Source organism: Hordeum vulgare, chromosome 5H (genome assembly GCF_904849725.1).
Source record: "Hordeum vulgare subsp. vulgare chromosome 5H, MorexV3_pseudomolecules_assembly, whole genome shotgun sequence".
In the NCBI taxonomy this organism is placed as follows: Eukaryota; Viridiplantae; Streptophyta; class Magnoliopsida; order Poales; family Poaceae; genus Hordeum; species Hordeum vulgare.
Window position 1 is genome coordinate 107,833,214 of NC_058522.1, and position 20,956 is coordinate 107,854,169.

General features: G+C 44.4%; 1 pseudogene; it reads right to left on the minus strand.

The window, feature by feature from the left end:
• Positions 1–20,956, minus strand: part of LOC123396386 — a 189,611-nt pseudogene that overhangs the window by 16,417 nt on the left and 152,238 nt on the right.

A 20,956-nucleotide genomic window follows, 5' to 3' on the forward strand; every position in this document is an offset into this window, starting at 1 on the left:
TATGGTTGGTTACCGAATGTTGTTCGGAGTCCCGGATGAGATCACGGACGTCACGAGGGTTTCCGAAATGGTCCGGAAACGAAGATTGATATATAGTATGACCTCATTTGATTACCGGAAGGTTTTCGGAGTTACCGGGAATGTACCGGGAATGACGAATGGGTTCCGGGAGTTCACCGGGGGGGGGGGGGGGGCAACCCACCCCGGGGAAGCCCATAGTCCTTTGGGGAGGCGCACCAGCCCTTAGTGGGCTGGTGGGACAGCCCACAAGTGGTCTATGCGCCAAGAGAAGAAAAATCAAGAGGAAAAGAAAAAGAAAAAAAAAGGGAGGAGGTGGGAAGGGAGGGGGACTCCCTCCCACCGAACCTAGTCCAACTCGGTTTGGGGGGGGAGAGAGTCCTCCCCCTTGGCTCGGCCGACCCCCTTGAGGGTCCTTGGACCCCAAGGCAAGGCCCCCTCCCTCCCACCTATATATACAGAGGTTTTAGGGCTGATTTGATGCGACGTTACCCAACAGTGGTATCAGAGCTAGGTTCATGCGTAGATGTCTTCTCGAGTAGAACACAAAAGTTTTTGTGGGCGGTGATGTGCATTTTGCTGCCCTCCTTAGTCTTTTCTTGATTCCGCGGTATTGTTGGATTGAAGCGGCTTGGACCGACATTACTCGTACGCTTACGAGAGACTGGTTTCATCGTTACGAGTAACCCCCTTTGCTCAAAGATGACTGGCAAGTGACGGTTTCTCCAACTTTAGTTGAATCGGATTTGACCGAGGAGGTCCTTGGATGAGGTTAAATAGCAACTCATATATCTCCGTTGTGGTGTTTGCGTAAGTAAGATGCGATCCTACTAGATACCCTTGGTCACCACGTAAAACATGCAACAACAAAATTAGAGGACGTCTAACTTGTTTTTGCAGGGTATGACTGTGATGTGATATGGCCAACGATGTGATGTGATATATTGGATGTATGAGATGATCATGTTGTAATAGAAATATCGACTTGCACGTCGATGGTACGGCAACCGGCAGGAGCCATAGGGTTGTCTTTATACTAACGTTTGTGCTTGCAGATGCGTTTACTATTTTGCTAGGATGTAGCTTTAGTAGTAATAGCATAAGTAGCACGACAACCCCGATGGCAACACGTTGATGGATGATCATGGTGTGGCGCCGGTGACAAGAAGATCGTGCCGGTGCTTTGGTGATGGAGATCAAGAAGCACGTGATGATGGCCATATCATGTCACGTATGAATTGCATGTGATGTTAATCCTTTTATGCACCTTATTTTTCTTAGAACGACGGTAGCATTATGAGGTGATCTCTCACTAAAATTTCAAGACAAAATTGTGTTCTCCCCGACTGTGCACCATTGCTACAGTTCGTCGTTTCGAGACACCACGTGATGATCGGGTGTGATAGACTCAACGTTCACATACAACGGGTGCAAAACAGTTGCGCACGCGGAACACTCGGGTTAAGCTTGACGAGCCTAGCATGTGCAGACATGGCCTCGGAACACATGAGACCGAAAGGTCGATCATGAATCATATAGTTGATATGATTAGTATAGGGATGCTTACCACTGAAACTATACTCAACTCACGTGATGATCGGACTTGGGATAGTGTAAGTGGATCATGAACCACTCAAATGACTAGAGAGATGTACTTTTTGAGTGGGAGTTTAGCATATAATTTGATTAAGTTGAACTCTAATTATCTTGAACATAGTCGAAGTCCACTTTGAATATATTTGTGTTGTAGATCATGGCTCACGCGACAGTCATCCTGAATTTTAATACGTTCCTAGAGAAAGGTAAGTTGAAAGATGATGGAAGCAACTTTGTAGACTGGGCTCGTAATCTTAAGCTAATCTTACAAGATGGGAAGAAGGATTATGTCCTTAATGCTGCGCTAGGAGATGAACCACCCGCTACGGCTGATCAGGATGTTAAGAACGCTTGGCTAGCACGTAAGGAGGACTACTCAATAGTTCAATGTGCAGTCTTGTATGGATTAGAACCGGGACTTCAACGTCGCTTTGAGCGTCATGGAGCATTTGAGATGTTCCAGGAGTTGGAGTTTATCTTTCAGAAGAACGCCCGGATCGAGAGGTATGAGACCTCCGATAAATTCTATGCTTGCAAGATGGAGGAAAACTCGTCTGTCAGTGAACATGTGCTCAAAATGTCTGGGTACTCAAACCGTCTAGCTGAGCTGGGGATTGAACTCCCGCAAGAAGCTATCACTGACAGAATCCTTCAATCACTGCCGCCAAGCTATAAAGGCTTTGTGTTGAACTACAACATGCAAGGGATGAACAAGTCACCCGGCGAGTTGTTTGCGATGCTGAAAGTCGCAGAGTCTGAACTCCGTAAAGAGCATCAAGTGTTGATGGTGAGCAAGACCACTAGTTTCAAGAGAAACGGCAAAGGCAAGAAGGGCAATTCGAAGAAGAGCGGCAAGCCTGTTGCCAATCCGCCGAAGAAACCCAAGGCTGGACCTAAGCCTGAAACAGAGTGCTTCTATTGCAAGGGTATGGGTCACTGGAAGCGCAATTGCCCCAAGTATCTGGCAGATAAGAAGGCGGGCAAAGAAAAATCAGGTATATTTGATATACATGTTATTGATGTGTACTTAACCGGCTCTCGTAGTAGTGCCTGGGTATTCGATACTGGTTCACATTTGCAACTCGAAGCAGGAACTGCGGAATAGACGAAGGCTGGCAAAAGACGAAGTGACGATGCGCGTAGGAAATGGTTCCAAGGTTGATGCAATCGCCGTCGGCACAGTGTCACTTCAGCTACCATCGGGATTAGTGATGAACTTAAATCGTTGTTATTTAGTGCCTGCGTTGAGCATGAACATTATATCTGGATCTTGTTTATTGCGAGACGGTTACTCTTTTAAGTCTGAGAATAATGGTTGTTCTATTTCTATGAGTAACATCTTTTATGGTCATGCACCGAATGTGAGAGGATTGTTCATATTGAATCTTGATAGCGATACGCATATACATAACATTGAGACCAAAAGAGTTAGAGTAAACAATGATAGCGCCATATTTTTGTGGCACTGCCGCTTGGGTCATATTGGTGTAAAGCGCATGAAGAAACTCCATGCTAATGAACTTTTGGAGTCACTTGACTTTGATTCACTTGACACGTGCGAACCATGCCTCATGGGCAAGATGACTAAGACTCCGTTCTCCGGAACAATGGAGCGTGCAAGTGACTTGTTGGAAATCATACATACCGATGTGTGTGGTCCAATGAGCGTAGAGGCACGCGGCGGATATCGTTATTTTCTCACCTTCACTGACGATTTAAGTAGATATGGTTATGTCTACTTGATGAAGCACAAGTCTGAAACATTTGAAAAGTTCAAGCAATTTCAGAGTGAAGTGGAAAATCATCGTAAGAAGAAGATCAAGTTCCTACGGTCTGATCCTGGGGGTGAATATCTGAGTTTCGAGTTTGGTGCTCACTTAAGACAATGTGGAATTGTTTCGCAGTTAACACCGCCTGGAACACCACAGCGTAATGGTGTGTCCGAACGTCGTAATCGTACTTTGTTAGAGATGGTGCGATCTATGATGTCTCTTACTGATTTGCCGTTATCATTTTGGGGTTATGCATTAGAAACAGCTGCATTCACTTTAAATAGGGCACCATCAAAATCCGTTGAGACGACACCATACGAACTGTGGTATGGCAAAAGGCCAAAGTTGTCGTTTCTTAAAGTTTGGGGATGTGATGCTTATGTCAAAAAGCTTCAGCCTGAAAAGCTGGAACCCAAAGCGGAAAAGTGCGTCTTCATAGGTTACCCAAAATAGACAGTTGGGTACATCTTCTATCTCAAATCCGAGGGCAAAGTGTTTGTTGCTAAAAACGGAGCTTTTCTCGAGAAGGAGTTTCTCTCAAGAGAATTGAGTGGGAGGAAGATAGAACTTGACGAGGTTGTCGAACCTCTCATCCCTCTGGATGGTGGCGCAGGGCAAGGGGAAACCTCTGTCGTTGCGACGCCGGTTGAGGAGGAAGTTAATGATGATGATCATGAAACTCCAGTTCAAGTTTCTGTTGAACCACGCAGGTCGACGAGATCACGCGCTGCTCCAGAGTGGTACGGTAATCCCGTCTTATCAATCATGTTGTTAGACAACAATGAACCTGCAAATTATGAAGAAGCAATGGTGGGCCCAGATTCCAACAAATGGCTGGAAGCCATGAAAGCCGAGATAGGATCCATGTATGAGAACAAAGTGTGGACTTTGGAGATACTACCTGAGGGCCGCAAGGCTATTCACAACAAATGGATCTTTAAGAAGAAGACGGACGCTGACGGTAATGTGACCGTTTATAAAGCTCGACTTGTGGCAAAGGGTTTTTCACAAGTTCCAGGAGTTGACTACGATGAGACTTTCTCACCCGTAGCGATGCTTAAGTCCGTCAGAATCATGTTAGCAATAGCTGCATTTTTCGATTATGAAATCTGGCAGATGGATGTCAAAACGGCGTTCCTTAACGGTTTCCTTAAGGAAGAGTTGTATATGATGCAACCCGAAGGTTTTGTCGATCCTAAAAATGCTGACAAGGTGTGCAAGCTCCAGCGATCCATTTATGGACTGGTGCAAGCATCTCGGAGTTGGAACAAACGCTTTGATGAGGTGATTAAAGCATTTGGGTTTATACAAGTGGTTGGAGAATCTTGTATTTACAAGAAAGTGAGTGGGAGCTCTGTGGCGTTTCTAATATTGTATGTGGATGACATATTACTGATTGGAAACAACGTAGAGCTTTTGGAGAGCATAAAAGGTTACTTGAATAAAAGTTTCTCTATGAAGGACCTAGGAGAAGCTGCTTACATTCTAGGCATTAAGATCTACAGGGATAGATCAAAACGCCTGATAGGACTTTCACAAAGCACATACCTTGATAAAGTTTTTGAAGAGGTTCAAAATGGAACAGTCCAAGAAAGGGTTCTTGCCAGTTTTACAAGGTACGAGATTGAGTAAGACTCAGTGCCCAGCAACTGATGAAGATAGAGAGCATATGCGCTCCGTCCCCTATGCTTCAGCCATATGTTCTATCATGTATGCGATGTTGTGCACTAGACCGGATGTTAGCCTGGCCATAAGTATGGCAGGTAGGTTCCAGAGTAATCCAGGAGTGGATCACTGGACAGCGGTCAAGAATATCCTGAAGTACATGAAAAGGACTAAGGAGATGTTTCTCGTGTATGGAGGTGACGAAGAGCTCGCCGTAAAAGGTTACGTCGATGCAAGCTTTGACACAGATCCGGACGACTCTAAGTCGCAAACCGGATACGTATTTATTCTTAATGGGGGTGCAGTAAGCTGGTGCAGTTCCAAGCAAAGCGTCGTAGCAGATTCTACATGTGAAGCGGAGTACATGGCTGCCTCGGAGGCGGCTAAGGAGGGTGTCTGGATGAAGCAGTTCATGACGGATCTTGGAGTGGTGCCAAGTGCACTGGATCCAATAACCTTGTTCTGTGACAACACGAGTGCCATTGCCTTAGCAAAGGAACCACGGTTTCACAAGAAGACCAGACACATCAAACGACGCTTCAACCTCATCCGCGACTACGTCGAGGAAGAGGACGTAAATATATGCAAAGTACACACGGATCTGAATGTAGCAGACCCGCTGACTAAACCTCTTCCACGGCCAAAACATGGTCGACACCAGAACTGTATGGGTGTTAGATTTATTACAATGTAATTCACATGGTGATGTGAGGGCTAGATTATTGACTCTAGTGCAATTGGGAGACTGTTGGAATTATGCCCTAGAGGCAATAATAAATGTATAGTTATTATTATAATTCCTGTATCAAGATAATAGTTTATTATCCATGCTATAATTGTATTGAATGAAGACTCATTTACATGTGTGGATACATAGACAAAACCCCGTCCCTAGCATGCCTCTAGTTGGCTAGCCAGTTGATCAATGATAGTCAGTGTCTTCTGATTATGAACAAGGTGTTGTTGCTTGATAACTGGATCACGTCATTGGGAGAATCACGTGATGGACTAGACCCAAACTAATAGACGTAGCATGTTGATCGTGTCATTTTGTTGCTACTGTTTTCTGCATGTCAAGTATTTGTTCCTATGACCATGAGATCATATAACTCACTGACACCAGAGGAATGCTTTGTGTGTATCAAACGTCGCAACGTAACTGGGTGACTATAAAGATGCTCTACAGGTATCTCCGAAGGTGTTAGTTGAGTTAGTATGGATCAAGACTGGGATTTGTCACTCCGTGTGACGGAGAGGTATCTCGGGGCCCACTCGGTAATACAACATCACACACAAGCCTTGCAAGCAATGTGACTTAGTGTAAGTTGCGGGATCTTGTATTACGGAACGAGTAAAGAGACTTGCCGGTAAACGAGATTGAAATAGGTATGCGGATACTGACGATCGAATCTCGGGCAAGTAACATACCGAAGGACAAAGGGAATGACATACGGGATTATACGAATCCTTGGCACTGAGGTTCAAACGATAAGATCTTCGTAGAATATGTAGGATCCAATATGGGCATCCAGGTCCCGCTATTGGATATTGACCGAGGAGTCTCTCGGGTCATGTCTACATAGTTCTCGAACCCGCAGGGTCTGCACACTTAAGGTTCGACGTTGTTTTATGCGTATTTGAGTTATATGGTTGGTTACCGAATGTTGTTCGGAGTCCCGGATGAGATCACGGACGTCACGAGGGTTTCCGAAATGGTCCGGAAACGAAGATTGATATATAGTATGACCTCATTTGATTACCGGAAGGTTTTCGGAGTTACCGGGAATGTACCGGGAATGACGAATGGGTTCCGGGAGTTCACCGGGGGGGGGCAACCCACCCCGGGGAAGCCCATAGTCCTTTGGGGAGGCGCACCAGCCCTTAGTGGGCTGGTGGGACAGCCCACAAGTGGTCTATGCGCCAAGAGAAGAAAAATCAAGAGGAAAAGAAAAAAAAAGGGAGGAGGTGGGAAGGGAGGGGGACTCCCTCCCACCAAACCTAGTCCAACTCGGTTTGGGGGGGGGGAGAGTCCTCCCTTTGGCTCGGCCGACCCCCTTGAGGGTCCTTGGACCCCAAGGCAAGGCCCCCTCCCTCCCACCTATATATACGGAGGTTTTAGGGCTGATTTGATGCGACGTTACCCAACAGGAACATCAAGTGCATTTTGACCCACAAGATAATTTCCCTCATAGCTGGCCTTCCAAGATTGAACCAGGCCTTTGGCTTCGACCACTTCTGCTTTCCTTTGCCTTCTCGCATGTTTTGTAACGGTCTATGACATAGTGTCTCTTGATCGACTCTAGCCTTAGTATTATCCTTTGTCTTCCCATCTATGTCGAACAATGTACCAAAAATAGCCTCTCCGATATTCTTTTCAGTGTGCATCATGTCGATATTGTGTGGAAGAAGGAGGTCTTTGAAGTAAGGTGATACGTCCATTTTGCATCATGCTTTCATGTTGATATTTACTGCTTTATGGGCTGTTATATTACTTTGTGGTACCATATGTATGCCTTTTCTCTCTTATTTTGCAAGGTTTATTTGAAGAGGGAGAATTCAGGCAGCTGGAATTCTGGACTAGAAAAGGAGCAAATCTTAATCCACTATTCTGCACATCTCCAAATGCCCTGAAAATTTACGTGGAATTTTTTGGGATTATATAAAAAATATTGGGCTAGAGAAGTACCAGAGGGGAGCTACCAGGGCGCCACAAGCCTGGTAGCCACCACCCCCCTGGTGGCGGCTAGCAAGCTTATGGGCTCCCTGATGGCCCACTGGCCCCCCTCTTTTGCTATATGAAGGGTTTCGTTCCAGAAAAAAAATCAATGGGGAGCTTTTTCGTGGTTTCGCCGCCGCCACGAGGCGGAACTTGAGCAGATCCAATCTAGAGCTCCGACAGGACGATCCTGCCGGGGAAACTTCCCTCCCGGAGGGGGAAATCGTCGTCATCGTCATCACCAACACTCCTCTCGTCGGAGGGGAGGCATCTTCATCAACATCTTCATCAGCACCATCTCCTCTCCAATCCCTAGTTCATCTCTTGTAACCAATCTTCGTCTCGCGACTCCGATTGGTACTTGTAAGGTTGCTAGTAGTGTTGATTACTCTCTGTAGTTGATGCTAGTTGGATTACTTGGTGGAAAAGTTTATGTTCAGATCCTTGATGCTATTCATTACACCTCTGATCATGATTATGATTATGCTTTGTGAGTAGTTACTTTTGTTCCTGAGGACATGGGATAAGTCATGTTAATAATAGTCATGTGAATTTGATATTCGTTCGGTATTTTGATATGTTGTATGTTGTCTTTTCCTCTAGTGGTGTTATGTGAACGTCGACTACATAACACTTCACCATATTTGGGCCTAGAGGAAGGCATTGGGGAGTAGTAAGTAGATGACGGGTTGCTGGAGTGACAGAAGCTTAAACCCTAGTCTATGTGTTGCTTCGTAAGTGGCTGATTTGGATCCACTAGTTTAATGTTATGGTTAGACGTTGTCTTAATTCTTCTTTCGTAGTTGCGGATGCTTGCGAGAGGGGTTAATCATAAGTGGGATGCTTGTCCAAGTAAGGGCAGTACCCAAGCGTCGGTCCACCCACATATCAAACTATCAAAGTAACGAACGCGAATCATATGAACATGATGAAACTAGCATGACAGAAATTCCCGTGTGTCCTCGGGAGCGCTTTTCCTCCTATAAGACTTTGTTCAGGCTTGTCCCTTGCTACAGAAGGGATTGGGCCACTTGCTGCACCGTTGCTACGACTTGTCACTTGTTACTTTTCGCTTGCTACGTTTCACCTCACTACACCATCACTTGTTACCGCTACTTTCAGTGCTTGCAGTTATTACCTTGCTGAAAACCGTTTATCAGAGCCTTCTGCTCCTCGTTGGGTTCGACACTCTTACTTATCGGAAGGACTACAATTGATCCCCTATACTTGTGGGTCATCAAGACCCTTTTCTGGCGCCGTTGCCGGGGAGTGAACTGCCTTTGGTAAGTGGAAATTGGTAAGGAAACATTTATACAATGTGCTGAAATTTATTGTCACTTGTCACTATGGAAACTGTTCCTTTGAGGAGTTTGTTCGGGGTATCTTCACCACGAACGGAAGCACGAGGAGTTGTTCCTCAACCTGAGGTACCTACTGAAAATATCTTTTATGAAATTCCTTCGGGTATGCTTGAGAAACTGCTGGATAATCCTTTTACAGGAGATGGATCTTCACATCGAGACTTGCATCTAATCTATGTAGATGAAGTTTGTGGTTTATTTAAGCTTGCAGGTTTTCCCGAGGATGAGGTAAAGAAGAAAGTCTTTCCTTTATCTTTGAAGGATAAGGCGTTGACATGGTATAGGCTATGTGATGATAGTGGATCATGGGACTACAATCTGTTGAAATTGGAATTTCATCAAAAGTTTTATCCTATGCATTTAGTACATCGTGATCGGAACTTTATTTATAACTTTTGGCCTCGTGTCAGGGAAAGCATAGCAGTGTGCTCACGGAGAGGACGTTTTGAAGACTCCAACATTTCATAAAAGGCCTTTGCAGATCCCTCCATCTCATCTTCCGAATCCCGAGCATCATCAAAGTCTTGCACCATGTCTTCGATCCCGGTACCATGCTCGTCCGTGCGACGACGGACCGCCTCAGCTCTTGTGCGTTGTATAGACTCACCATGAAATGTCCACACCGTATAATTAGGCTTAAAACCCCTCCTCTACAGGTGTTTAATCATTACAGCCTCTGTCGTCTTTTTATAGTTGTCGCATCCAGGACACGAGCAATAGTTTCTTTCCTCGCCAGTTGCGAATGCGGCTTTCACAAATTCCTTTGTTTTTACAAACCATTCTTTCGTCATCTCTTTCTCACTAGAGTGACCGATATACATCCACGCACGATCACTCATCTTGCCTAGCTACTAAAGACAGAAGAAATATATTTATATATAATTTAGCATTTATATTCATCAGTTAATCAGGTTCATCATTTTTATTAGGTCCAGGCAACCTACACGCTAATAGGTAAAGATAGGTCCTAATCCCACCCGAGTATGTGTAGTTTGGGTTCATTTTCCCATGCTCTGCTCCGGATCCAACGCAAAATTTCGGCAGCACCTCCCCGCTGTTCTCCTGATACACGTCTCCGCAATAAACAGAGAGGATGTGCATCCGGAGAACAACAGGGAGGCACTGACGAAATTCCGCATCGGATCCAGAGCACAACATATGGGAAAACGAACCCAATCTACACATACTCGGGCTGTCCATGGATAATGTTGGACAATTCGAAAGGATGGCGGTTATAAATATGCAAAGACATGCATATTTATAGATGTCGCCCTTTTGAACGGGAGACACATACTGGTCACGCATACTGATAAATTAATTTAATTACCTAAATCTAGAAAGTTTCATCTGTAAACCGAGCCATAGTAAATGAAGGGGCGAGGAGAAGATGAAATTTGTAGTGACCCACGAATGCAGGGGCGGAGCTCGTACAACGCACGGGGAGGTCTTCGCAGAGCAGACCTCACAGCGACGAGACAACTATCACATGTAAATCCACCCGATCAACACAAATATTCTAATTATGTCTAATTATGTCATTTTTTAGGAAACAAGCTAAGAATATAATATTCATGAGCTAACCAAGGTTTTTAGCTTATTATGTAATTTTGGAGGATAATTAGCTAAACAAGCTAAAAAAAATAAGGAGGAGAGAAGAAGGAGAAGAAGGAGGGCTCCTTCTCCTCCTCCTCCTTCTCCTTCTTCTCTTCTTCTTCTTTTCATTTTTCCTCTTTCTTCTCCTCTTCTCCTCTTCTTCTTCTTCTTCTTCTTCTTCTTCTTCCTCTTATTTCTATTTTTCTTTATCCTCTTCTTCTACTTATTCTTTTTTTTCTCTTCTTCTCCTTCTTATTTTTTTCTTCTTCTCTTCTTCCCTTCTTCTCTTCTTATCTTCTTCCCTTCTTCTTCCTCTTCTTTCTATTAAGCTAACTAACTAGTGGCAGATGGTCTTTATATGAAAAGCTAAGAATATAGGGCTCATCAACCGGTACACCGACTACTACAACAACTACAATAATAACAACAACTACTACAACAACAACTACAACAACTACAATAACAAGAACTACTACAACAACAATAAATAATCAACTTTGTAGTTATAATCTAATACCAAAAAACTAAATACCAAATAGTTAATTTTCCCGTGCGGGGGGGGGGGGGGGGGGTGGGGGTGTGGGGGCTCACAGGGAGGGGTGGCTGTGGCGTCGTGGGTGGCGGGGCCGGGGGTGTTGGAGGTGGCAGGGCGGCACCGGGGGCGGTGGGGCAACGGCGCCAGGGGGCTGTGGGGCACTTAGGCGGCGACAAGGGCGTTGGGGCGGCGGCGGTGGGGCTGTGAGGCACCGGGCGGCACCGGGGGCGCCAGGGGCGGCGGCACGACGGTGGTGGCGGCGGTGGACGTCGGGGAGAGGAGTGGGAGAGAGAGAGGGGCGGGGTGTGGAGCCGTGGGGCAGCGGCGCCAGGGGGCTGTGGGGCACCGGGGCGGCGACGAGGGCGGTGGGGCGGCGGGGGCGGGGCTGTGAGGGCGGGGGGCGGCGGCGCGACGGTGGTGGCGGAAGTGGGCGTCGGGGAAAGGAGTGGGAGAGAGAGGGGCGGGGTGTGGAGCCGTTACACAGTGGGTGAGAGAGAGGGGCGGGGTGTGGGCAAAGAGTCGTTACAGAGTTAGCTCTTTGCCGTCCGCCGACGGATGGCAAAGAGTCTAGACTCTTTGCCGTCTGCTCCGGACTCTTTGTCGTCCGCTAGCAGACGGCAAAGAAGGGACTCCAGTTTGACCTAACGTCCCCGCAGTCAGGTGGGCTCCACCTATATATTTGCCATCTGTTGTGCGACTCTTTGCCGTCTGCGGCTGACGGCAAAGATGTGACTGATGGCAAAGACATTCTATGCCATCAACCAGTTCTTTGTCGTCTGCTTTGTGGCAGCTGACGGCAAAGACACTCTTTGCCATCAGCCAGCAGACGGCAAAGATCAGGCTGACGGCAAAAAACTGAATTCCAGTAGTGACCGACGAAAGTGTCGCGGCACTATAGAGACTAGTAATGGTGGAAGGTGAAAGTGCATCTATACCATGGACTCACATTAGTCATGAATAACTCATATACTTATTGCGAAAGTTTTTATTAGTAATCGAAACAAAGTGCTAAACGCATACTCCTAGGGGAAGGGTTGGTAGGTGTTAACCATCGCGCGATCCCGACCGCCACACAAAGGATGACAATCAATAAATCAATTATGATCTAACTTCCTAACATAGAGCTTCACCATACGTGCATGCTACGGGAATCACTAACTTCAACACAAGTATTTCTAGATTCACAACACCCTACTAGCATAACTCTAATATTACCTATCCATATCTCAAAACCAATTGAGAGGAATCAAACTTCTCTTACTAATCAATGCACAAGAATATGAAGGTTTCTATTCTCTTTGGATGCCTAACATATTTAGGACTACTTACATATCACACGCCAATTACATGTTGTTTAAGACTCTCAAAATGATCTAAGTGAAGCACGAGAGTTCAACTATTTCTATATAATAAAGCCATTGCAATGCTCTACAAAGATATAAGTGAAGCACTAGAGCAAAAGACAAAATACTCCATAAGATATAAGTGAAGATCAAAGAGTAGTTGAACAACTATTTGGCTATGTGAAGACTCTCCCATCTAAGAATTTCAGATCCTAAGTACCTTATTCTAACAAAATAAAATGACGCTCTAAGCAAAACATATATCATGCGGTGAATAAAAATATAGTCCCAAGTAAAGTTACTGATGGATTGAAGACGAAAGAGGGGATGCCTTCCCGGGGCATCCCCGAGCTTAGGCTTTTTGGTATCCTTGAATATGTCTTGGGATGCCTTGGGCATCCCCAAGCTTAGGCTCTTGCTACTCCTCGTTTCATAGTCCATCGAAAGTCTACCTAAAACTTGAAAACTTCACAACACAAAACTTAACGGAACTTCGTGAGATGGGTTAGTATGATAACGATAAAATCAATCACTTGGGTACTGTCAAAACAAGACTCATCATTATTTTCACACAATGCCTACTGTACTTACTATTTCCACAATTTATATTACTCAATATAATCTATGGAAACACCAAAACAAGCAAACTATGCATTGAAAACAGAATCTGTCAAAAACAGAACAGTCTGTAATGATCTGAATGATCACCATATTTCTGCACCTCCAAAAATTCTGAAACATTATTAAAATTATGGAAATTTGCATATCAATCAGCAGAAAAAAGAATCAACTCAAAATCACTTTATGGATAGAAATGAAAAATAATTTCGTGAGCAGAAAGTTTCTGTCTTTTTCGAGCATGATCAAACAACTATCACCCAAACTATCATAAATGCTTTACTTGGCACAAACACTAATTAATACGCAAAAAAACACAATCTTAACAGAATTATGATGGTGTGTACAAAGCAAAACAGAAAGAAAAAAAGCAAAAATAAATTCATTGGGTTGCCTCCCAACAAGCGCTATCGTTTAACGCCCTTAGCTAGGCATTGATTTCAATGATGCTCACATAAAAGATAAGGATTGAAGCACAACGAGAGCATCATGGAGCATATGTCTAGCACATTTAAGTCTAACCCACTTCCTATGCATAGGGATTTCGTGAACAAACAACTTGTTGGAGCAAGAATCAACTAGCATAGGAAGGCAAAACAAGCATAGCTTCAAAATTTCAACACATGGAGAGGAAGCTTGATACTATTGCAATAAGTAGAAGCATATGATCCTCTCTCATAGTAATTTTCAGTAGCATCATGAATGAATTCAACAATATAATCAGCACCTAAGGCTTTCTTTTCATGATCTACAAGCATAGGAATTTTACTACTCTCCACATAAGGAAATATATTCTCAAGAATAGTAGTGGTAGTATCGTAAAAGACTTGAGTACTACAAATTGTGTCCACAGTGAAAAAGCAAGGTTTAGCAAAGGGGTTCTCAAGAGTATAAAAAGTTTTATCATCCCTATTCTTTATAGCATAAGTATCCTCACAATAATCATCATAGATAGGGGGCATGCTTTCATCAAAATGATTTTGATCATTCAAAGTGGAAGAACTAAAAAGATCATCTTCATCAAATATAGCATCCCCAAGCTTGTGGCTTTGCATATCATTAGCATCATGGGTATTCAAAGAATTCATGCTAACAACATTGCAATCATGCTCATCATTCACATATTCTATGCAAAGCATTCTATGTAATATCTTTCAGCACTTGAGCACAATTTTCCTTCCCATCATGCTCACGAAATACATTGAAAAGATGGAGCATATGAGGCATCATCAATTCCATTTTTTTGTAGTTTTCTAGCGAAAGAACAAGAAACAAAAAGATTCCATTGCAAGATCTAAAGATATACCTTCAAGCGCTAACCTCCTCGGCAACGGCGCCAGAAAAGAGCTTCATTCACGGGAGGTGAGTGCCGCTTACCTAGCCTCCCCGGCAACGGCGCCAAAAAAGAGCTTGATGTCTACTACGCAACCTTCTTCTTGTAGACGTTGTTGGGCCTCCAAGTGCAGAGGTTTGTAGGACAGTAGCAATTTTCCCTCAAGTGGGTGACCTAAGGTTTATCAATCCACGGGAGGCGTAGGATGAATATGGCCTCTCTCAAGCGACCCTGCAACCAAATAACAAAGAGTCTCTTGTGTCCCCAACACACCCAATACAATGGTAAGTTGTATAGGTGCACTAGTTCGGCGAAGAGATGGTGATACAAGTGCAATATGGATGGTAGATATAGGTTCTTGTAATCTGAAATTACAAAAACAGTAAGGTAACTAGTAACAAAAGTGAGCATGAACGGTATTGCAATGCGTGGAAACAAGGCCTAGGGTTCATACTTTCACTAGTGAAGTTCTCTCAACAATGATAACATAATTGGATCATATAACTAGCCCTCAACATGCAACAAAGAGTCACTCCAAAGCCACTAATAGAGGATAACAAACGAAGAGATTATTGTCGGGTATGAAACCACGACAAAGTTATTCTTTCTGATCGATCTATTCAAGAGTCCGTAGTAAAATAGCACGAACCTATTCTTTCTGTTCAATCTTTCATAGAGTTCGTACTAGAATAACACCTTGAGATACAAATCAACCAAGACCCTAATGTCACCTAGATACTCCATTGTCACCTCAAGTATCTGTGGGCATGATTATACGATATGCATCACATAATCTTAGAATCATCTATTCAACCAACACATAGAACTTCAAAGAGTGCCCCAAAGTTTCTACGGGAGAGTCAAAACGTGTGCCAACCCCTATGCATAGGTTCCCAATGTCACGAACCCGCAAATTGATCACCAAAACATACATCTAGTACTCACATGAATCAAACGCGTGCCAACCCATATGCATAGGTTCCCAATGTCACAAACCCGCAAGTTGATCACCGCAGATAGACACGTGCAAGACATACATCAAGTGTTCTCAAAGACTCAATCCGATAAGATAACTTCAAAGGGGAAACTCAATTCATTACAAGAAGGGAGAGGGGGAAGAACATCATAAGATCCAACTATAGTAGCAAAGCCCACGGTACATTGAGATCAAGACATCTCAAGAACACGAGAGAGAGAGAGAGAGAGATCAAACACATAGCTACTGGTACATACCCTCAACCCCGAGGGAGAACTACTCCCTCCTCGTCATGGAGATCGCGTGGATGATGAAGATGGCCACCGGAGATGGGTTTCCCCTCCGACACGGTGCCGGAACAGGCTCCCGATTGGTTTTTGGTGGCCACAGAGGGTTGCGGCGGCGGAACTCCCGATCTAGGTTTCTTTTTGGGGGTTTCTATATTTATAGGAATTTATGGCAGTGGAATTACATCTGTTGGGCCCACGAGGAGGTCACAATCCTGGTAGGTGCGGTCTAGGGGGAGTCGCGCCTCCCGGGCTTGTGACTCCCTCGTGGCTCTTCTGGCCTTCTTCCAAACCTTCGGGGGTCTCTTTTGGTCCAAAAAAATCATTGCAAAGTTTTATTCTATTTGGACTCCGTGTGAAAAAGTGTCAAAACACGAAAAAAACAGAAACTGGCACTTGGCACTGAGTTAATAGGTTAGTCCCAAAAAAGATATAAAATAGCATATTCATGCATATAAAGCATCCAAAGTTGACAAGATAATAGCATGGAACCATAAAAAATTATAGATACGTTGGAGACGTATCAGGGAGCCGGAGGAGGAAGCCGCCTGCGGGACAGGAGTTTGCGTGCCGCCCCAGCCACCTCCCAGGGAGGCGGTGCAAGGTGGATCCGGGAGGAGGGGAGGGGGAGGGGAGGACGGAGGCGGAGGAGGAGCCTGACCGGCGGGAGGGGGCAGCGGTGGCAGGAGGGCCAGCGGTGGCGGAGGGGGGAGGGGGAACCCTAGGTCACCTGTGAGAGCGTGTCGCCCATTGGTTTTCCACGTAGTAAAAGACAGCGCAGTACACATGTTACCCAAGATGAATGAAAGCTTTTTTGAGTTACTCAACTTCAATACAAGAGTTCAAAGGCGAGATTCTGCCCAACCTTTCCAATTCGTGAGGTTATCTTAATTTCTCGTTGTAATACATGTGCGATGGCGAAAACGTCTTGCCCGATGTGGGAGACGCTTGCATGTTATATAGAGGGGCGCAACATCCCTAAAGCGCATACAAGTCGGTTTGGAGAGATACAACTTGGGGAGAAAGAAAGGGAGATAGATATAGCTAGTTACAACATATTTTAGGGATAAACATTTGCTAACTTAAGCTAACAAACTAATCTCCATATGATCTCCTATATTGTTACAACTCCTACTGAACCAGTATGTTTAACACCCTCCCTTAATCACAACTTTATTAAGTTGATATTATGTTTAAAGTCCTCAAAACTTCTTGTAGGTAAGGCTTTTGTAAATCCATCGACAATTTGGTCTTTGGAATGGATAAACCGAATGTCCAACAGTTTATTTGTAACCCTTTCTTTGACAAAGTGAAAGTCTATCTCAATGTGCTTTGTTCTAGCATGAAAAACTGGATTTGCACACAAATATGTAGCACCAAGATTGTCACACCATAAGTAAGGAGTCTTGGAGCTTTTTATACCCAACTCCTTTAGCATGGATTGCACCCATATGACTTCTCTTGTTGCATTTGCTAGTGCCTTGTTCTGCCTCAGTGCTAGACCTGGAAACAGTTGCTTGTTTTGTGGCACACCATGAGATCAGATTAGGTCCAGAAAATATTGCAAAACCACCCGTAGAACGTCTATCATCTAGACATCCTGCCTAGTCTGATCCAGAAAATGCACTAACATGTGTAGAAGGTGACTTGCTGAAATTTAGACCAATACTCAAAGTACGTTTCACATATCTTACTATACGCTTGGCAGCCGTCAAGTGAACTGTAGTGGGTGCATGTAAAAACTAACACACCTTGTTTACAAGAAACAAAATATCAGGTCTTGTGAATGTCAAATACTAAAGAGCACCTACCAGAGATCTGTATTTTGTACTATCCTCTGAATCTAGAAGTTTTCCTTCCATGAGAGATAGTTTTTCTGTACTGGACAAAGGACTGGGTGTGGGTTTACAACCTTGTAGGCCAACCTTTCTTACCAACTCTCCTGCATACTTTTCTTGAGAGAGATGAAGTCCATCCTTGTGTTCCTTCACATCAATTCCAAGAAAGTAATGCAACTCTCCAAGATCCTTGAGAGCAAACTCTACGCTCAAATCCTTCAAAAGTCCTGATATTGCCTCATTAGATGAAGATGTGATAATATCATCAACATAGATAACAACAAATATTGATGTGTTGAACTTATTGTAAATGAACAATGAAGTATCAGATTTTGAAGGAGCAAAATCAAGTGGCTGCATATTTTTACTGAGAGGGGAGTACCATGCGCTTGGAGCTTGTTTCAGTTCATATAGTGCTTTATCCAATTTGCACACATGAGAGGGTGCATGTTTGTTTTCAAACCGGAGGTTGTCTCATGTACACTTCCTCCTCGAGAACACCATGAAGCAACGCGTTCTGTACATCTACTTGGCCAAGGCTCCATCCCGTGGATACATCAATAGACAGAACAAGACGAATGGTGGCAGCTTTTACAAGTGGACTAAAAGTGTCCTCATAGTCTATGCCTTACCGTTGTTTGAAGCCTTTCGCAACAAGTCTAGCCTTGTAGCGGTCAATGGTTCCATCAGCCTTTCTTTTGATTCGGAAGACCCACTTGCAGTAAATGTGGTTTTTACCTTGTTGTGGAGGAACCAGATGCCATGTTTTATTTTTCTCTAGAGCCTTGTATTCTTCACACATTGCCTTTTTCCACTGATCATCATCAAGTGCTGCTTCAAGAGTGTTGGATTCGTTTGGTTCACCTATAGAACAGACTAAACCATATATTTTGTTATAAATAACAGGTTGGATTACACCCATTTTCAACCTTATGTGGCACAATACTGTTGCAGGAGTTACAACCGCAGAAGATCCTGCACTCTATACTGGGGACCGATCCACAGCGGATCCCGTTGGGAATCCAACGCACCAGCTATGTCGGGCGCCGCATGAGCGATAGCGGGATCGTCTGTGGTAACGGGATGAGGAGTTGATGAAGCAAGATCCACAAAACATCCTGGGTGGCTGAGCGACTCATGATGAGCCTGCGAGGTAGAGGCCCCGCCGAAGTCCGCGTCGGCCCCTCCTGCGCCCGCCTGACGAGTAGTAGTGTGCCGTTTGTAGCACGTCGGTTCAGCGGAGAATCGCACACTACCCAGACCAGCCTCACGTTGCCGCGTAGTAAGTGGCGGGTTATTGGTGCTCGTGCGACCAACCGCGCCTGTCGTGTCTGGTTCTCCCTACGCAGATTCGCTTCTGGGGTCGGGTGCACATCTCGAGGGAGATATGCTCCCCATGCCGCAACACATGTGATGAAGCTCGTTTGATGTAGTTTTGCACCATTTGGCTGCTGTTTTCTGTGATATAAGGTCCTGCAACATCATGAAGAAACTCATCGACACTGTTAAGAGGATTAGCCAACATATGATCATCACAATGATTAAAGCCCTCATGATCATAACCGGATAGGGTAGATGGCAAAAGAGGGATTTCTTTTTGAAGAAGTGCACTCGCATTAGAATGTAGTTTCGAAAAAGGAAATCTGGTCTCATTGAAAACAACATCACGAGAAATGTAAACATGTCATGTGGAGATGTCAAGGCATTTGACGCCTTTGTGTTGTGCACTATACCAAAGAAACGCACATTCTTTTGAATGAAACAGGAGTTTGTGATTGTTGTAAGGACGGAGGTTGGGCCAACATGCACAATCGAAAACACAAAGGGAAGTGTAATCATGTTTGGTGTGAAGAAGGTGTTCTACGGGAGTTTCATTATGTATAACATAACTAGGGAGCATGTTAATGATATGAACGGTAGCAAGAAAGGCTTCATCCCAGAATTTTAGGGTCATGGAGGCATGAGCTAAAAGAGCTAAGTCGAACTCAACTATGTGGCGGTGATTGCGTTCAGCGGAGCCGTTTTGTTGGTGAGCATGTGGACAGGGCACATGTGGAGATATGCCAAGGGATTGAAAGAAGGTGTTCAACTTTTCATATTCCCCTCGCCAATCGGATTGGACACCAATGATTTTTTTGTCAAATTTTGGTTCAACAAGTGCTTCAAAAAATTTATAGACTTGAAAAATATCGGATCATTTCTTAAGAAGATAGATCCAAGAGAATTTGTTGTAATCATCCATAAAACTCACATAATACGTGTGTCTACCAACTGAACTAGGGGCAGGACCCCAAACATCGGAGAAGATCAATTGTAATGGTTTTGTAGAGACACTATTAGAGATGGGATAGGGTAATTGATGACTCTTAGTTTGTTGACAAGAATCACATATAGTTTCAACATTGCACTCACCAACATGCACGAGCTTATTTTTCCTAAGAAAGCTTTCAACTAAAGAAAAAGAAGCATGTCCTAGTCGATCATCCATCGTGTTGACGAAAGTTTGACAACACCACAAACTTATTTATTGAATCTTCGACGCTCCAGAATCAACAGATAGAACCCTCGAACACAACTACCTCAATAGAGAATTTTCTTCATGACCTGATCCTTTATCAAAAAGATGTGAGAATGAAATTCAAGGAATACATGGTTATCAAGAGCAATTCTATGAACGGAAAGAAGATTTCTGTGGGCACTAGGAACATGCAAGATTTTTCTAAGATGAATTTTGCGACGAGGGGTAGTAAAAATTGAATGACCAATGTGGTTGATCCTCATACCTTCACCACTAGCAGTGTGAATTTGATCCGTGCCATGGTATTTTTCCTTCATGGTGACCTTCTCAAGCTCATTGGTGATGTGATTTGTGGCACCACTATTGACGTACCACTTGGTGTCGATTCCGTAGGAGCCATCAGCAGCTACAACTACTTTTTCATCGTCCTGTGAGTCCTCTTCATCTGCTTCATAGCGGTACCAGCAATCTTTGGCCGTGTGCCCAGGCTTGCCACAGATCTGATAGTGTGGGGGCATCCGGACGTGATCTGGTGGAACCACCATGGCGTCCCCTGTTGTTGTTGGAGGAGGTCCGACCGCCATGATTGTTGGGGCCGCCACCAGAGGGCTTGCCTCGGGTGCGAGGGGAGCCGTGTGAATGAGATGATCCGCCACGGCCATGATATGCTACGTTGGAAGAGGATTTGAATCCGCCCGAGCCCTCGAAGAGTGCCATCCACTAGACGAAATTACTCGTCATGGAAAAGAGTTCACCGAGAGTAACCGGCGTGACACAAACATCGTGG